Raw genomic sequence first — 4,783 nt, forward strand, 5'->3', positions numbered from 1 at the left:
GAGTGAGGGAGAGACACGTGTTGGAGGCAATGGTTCAATAGCCTGTTGACGTCCAGTTGTTTTGTTTGTCCGGTGTAGCTGGAATAGAGAGTGACACAGTACGTGTCTCAAGGGAAAGCTATGATCGATACAACCACAGTCAGGGAGAAACTGGGCGTAATTCTTTCAAATATGACTTCAGATGATGGGTCAACCTGCGTAGGATAATACCAGAGGACATCTTGGAGGCTATAGCAACTTGGCTGACACCCAGATGGTTTTCACTCGATATTCCCGCACACAGTTTGAGAATCGCTGTTGACGCACTTCATTCTGTTTGGAGCAAGATGGCTGTATTTAGAGCGCAGATTGACTGACCGGAAGTTCCGTGGTCCGAACCCGATCTCTGCCTCTCGACTACCCCTGTCTAGGCATGGGGAACCTGGCAGTATCCCAGCTCTCGTGCTCCCTTGTGGTGGTATGGCAGCTCTAGGCACCGAAAGGGTGCTACAGCTGAACGTTTTTTCCTGTATGGATTTTTTCCTTATTCCTGTTGTGTTCTCCAATGGTTTGTCAATCAGACTTGTCAGTTACACCAGAACCGAGAAAAACTACTTTGAGTAACCTGTACTGAAGACAACTGAACCTTTCCGTGATACATGCTCTATCCTCTTGTGATGCATCAGTCAGACTCGTCAGTTCACCGCCATGAAGGAGACAAACAGCTTCGAGGAAGTTATACCGCAAACAAGTGATATGGAATTCAACTGAAGCAGAATATAAAATGAGCCAACAGTCCAATAGGATGTCACTTCAATTCAATTTATCAGCTATAAAGTGTGTGCTATAGGCACATTTGTTTTAGTTGCTACATTTTCCATCACCGAAAAAAAAACAGGAAATTGGAATATACAACCAAGCCTTGGAGGCGAAGGCGTATTCAGTTTGTTCAGAAATTGGGCAGCTACGCATTGAAGGCGATAGCTTTGATACACGAGCGCCACTGACTGCGCGGTCGGACCGTTCCTGTCAATGTCATTAACCACTAATTATTTGAGATCCGGGGTCCCCATCCAGGAGGGCGGCAGTTGCTCACCCGACTAAGTTTGCTGGTTAGTGTTTTCGTGCTTCGTTGTCATGTCATACATTGTCCACCTCTCGATCGCTCCACTTAGCACAGGGCTGGGGAAAAAGACCTATGTGAGACAGACGATCTTCTGTCACGCGAAGTAAAGGTCCCAACCAGCGTAACCTGTGAAGCGTGACTAATTCATCTGCCGCGGGAGAGTTCACTCTTCCGAGGACCATCTGGGCAACCTCGGATGGCGGTGGTAGTTTGGCACCGAAGGGTTGCTACAGCTGAACAGCTGTCCTCTGCGCGCAAGGGCCACGCCTCTGATCCATAAAGCAGTATAGGTCGCCCCACCTCAGTGTAAACTCTGCCCTTGACAGACGTCAGTGCCATAGGTGTCGGAGGTTGGAAAAAGCTGTCCCGGTCTTTCCGATTCGAGAGGTAATCTCATCTTTAGCCAGTCCACCGGAACTTAAATAACTGCCAAGGTAAACAAATTTACGACATCGTTTGGCCCACCTACAAACATGAGTTTTGGATTTCATCCCCCCAGTCATGGTAGCATGACTTTACACTTTACAGGTGTGAGGCGCATGCCAAAGCGTGCGGCAGAGATATTTAGGTTATTTAAAATCGTTCGCATTTGGGAAGGATCTGAATCAAGGAGAGCCATATCGTCTGCGTACTCAATGTCTGTGAGCAAACGTCCCGGGGCATTTCGACCCCCTAGGTTTCAGATGCAGGCAGAGGAATTTCAAGCAGCATATCAGTAACAAAGTCGAAGAGGAAATGGGATAAACGACAGCCTTGTCTTACACTACTGGACATGGTGAACTCAGGCGAGAGCTGCCCGTATACTCGTACAGAAGTATGCCAACAGAAGTTCGCATACAGTGCCCTCATGAGGGATAGAAATTTGGAAGGATCACCTATGATCGCTAGAAATCGCCAAGTTTGTTGACGATCAGCAGAATCGAAAGCAGCTTTTAACTCCAGTAAGACGACCAACGTGGAATGTCTGAAGGAGTGACGCTGTTCACGGATTAATCGCAAGGTAAAGATACGGTCGGTGCGTGATCGACCAGGGCAAAATTCAGCTTGATTCTCACGAATCTGTCTCGCGATAATCCATCAACCTGTGCAAATTAATGTCATAAAGCACCTTGAATGCGACGGATACCGGGCTGATACCACAGTGACTTTCACATGTCAGTGGGAGGCTGAATGGAGAAACAACCAATCCTATCTCCGCACCTCGACTTCTGCTGTCTAGGCTTAGGAAACCTGGCATTATCCCAGACCTTGTGCTTCCGTCGGGTGGCCTGGCAACTAGGCACCGAAAGGATGTTACAGCTGAATGGTTATTTGTTATTCAGCTTACAAGACAGCAAAATGGATTTGTTCTTTTGGAGGTAGTTCTAACGCCTGTTTTTTTTAAATTCTCGGTCGTAGGACTTCTGCTGAGGGTTGAGCTAATTCAAATGTGTCGAGAAGAATCTCCAGTGGAAGAACAGGGTCGAGTGTAGCTGTCGCTATGGCTTTCAATACATAGCCCCCTTCCCAATTCACCCCCCACTTGAAAGTCCACTGACAGACCTTATTTACTCACGAATTTATCAAGTCCCGCCTCCGTTGCTCAGCTACGAACCTCACGAGTTTTTGTAAAATGAAGGGAGAGGCGGTTCTGGACGAATGTGTGGTCAGAATCCAAATACGTGTTCCAGAACGAGCGGCATTAAGTTATTGGTCCGCGCTGTTGGTAACCGATGGTGGTGATCGATCTGAGTTCGTGACTGGCACTCTGTTGGAGGACATCATGCGGCCAGAAGAATTCGGCTATTTCGGAAGTTAGTACCTCAAAAATACCCCGCGGTCAGCACACAGCTGAAGCAATCGTTCCCCATTGTCCATACGTATCGAGTCCGGTGCATTTCGACCACCTAATTGAGTCTCAAATTCGCTAAGTCTGCCTTCCCCCGACAACCAAAACGATGTCTGAGCAACAGGGCATTCAGGGCGTCATAAAACTTGTCTTTGATGGTGTCAAAGCTACAGGCATTTGGGGCGTTAGCAGACACGACAAACCGACATCGATCAATTTCACGCTTGTGAGACTCCCTCACAAACGTCAGACGACAGGCGGCTATCAATGTGTATCTAGTCAAGCAAGGATCTTTTCACCCGGTGACGTAGGACAATACCAACCCCTGCATATCCTGCCGCAGCAACCTCCGGATCGCCAGAGGAGCGCAGCCGGCAGCCAGTGTGGTGTTATGGGGTGGCTCGCCCAAAAAATAAATAATAGCTCAGCCGTAACACCCGGTGCCTAGCTGCCATACTACCCGAAGGAAGCAGGAAGGCCGGGCTACTGCCGGGTTGCCCAAGCCTAGACAGGGGAAGTCGAGAGGCAGAGGTCGGGTTCGAGCCACGGACCTTCCGGTCAGTAAATTCGTCCTCTAACCACTTGAGCCATCTCTCCAAAGGAATATCAAGACCAACCAATGAAACGAATAGTCCTTCCGTACGGCAAGAACATAGGTGGGAAGTGGCTCAGTGTTAAAGGCGCGGACTTACTGACCGGAAAATCCGTGGTTCGGACCCGATGTCTGCATCTCGGCTTCCGTCTAGGTTTAGGCAACCTGGCAGCATCTCAGCCCTCGTGCTTCCTTCGAGTGGCGCGGAAGAACTTTGGGAGACAGTCCGGAGAGGCCAGAATATGGCAACGTGAAATGCAAGCGGATACAGTTTGACTGACTAGTAATGAGGATAGTAATCGTTTAGCTTTAACATTTTCGGTGCACAGCTGCCACACCACCCGAAAGAACCACGATGGCTGAAACACTGCCAGGTTACCCATGAGTAGTCAAGGTGCCGGGGTCGGATTCGAACCATGGGCAGTAAGTTCATGCCTTGAAGACCGAGCTATCTCGAACCCAAACTGAATATTGTGGGATCTTTACCTCTTCCTAACAGGTACGTTTTTATCCCGCTTGCACTTGCGCACTCAGTAAAGTGAAGTAGGTAAGCCTGACATCCCCAATCGCGTCTCCGAATTAATACATTCAATGCATGGCGAGCACATTTGATAACTGCATCCATAACAAGTTCCAACAATATAACTGTGCCTTCTCTAACCAGTCTACAATCCATTCAATTAGGTTATAATATTTGACGCATGTAGGCGGTTTCATTTCCTTGGATAAAAATGATGTACGTTGCTTTGTCACACGTTGTCTAAACGCGTTGCGTTGATCTAAGATTGCTCGTGATTGTAAACATTTATTGATGCCGACAATTTCCATGGTTATCTCCGCAGGAGAGAGCTTCCAGCTGTAGCACCTTAGCTGCCATGTCACCCAAGGAAGCACGAGGGCTCGAATACTGCCAAGTTGCCCAAGCCTAGACAGGAGAAGTCGAGAGGCGGGGGTCGGGTTCGGACCACGGAACCTCCAGTCAGTAAACTCGCGTTCTTACCACTGAGCCATCTCGCCCCCTAGTTATCTCCGCAGCAGCTTCACGTATTTGGCCTAGCTAATCCGTCTTCAAGCAAGATATATTCTACGTCAGCGAAGGGACCTGTGTCCACCTTGTCGACACACATCCTAGCTGGATTCAGTGTTTTCATCTGGATATTACGCACTTGAAAATAAGAGGAGCATAGTTGAAGGCGGTTTTTTCTCGATGTAGGTACTTCGAGTTCGAGTGGATAGCAAACGACTCATAATGAGAAGA

Source organism: Opisthorchis viverrini (assembly GCF_000715545.1).
Source record: "Opisthorchis viverrini unplaced genomic scaffold opera_v5_18, whole genome shotgun sequence".
Classification (NCBI taxonomy): domain Eukaryota; kingdom Metazoa; phylum Platyhelminthes; class Trematoda; order Opisthorchiida; family Opisthorchiidae; genus Opisthorchis; species Opisthorchis viverrini.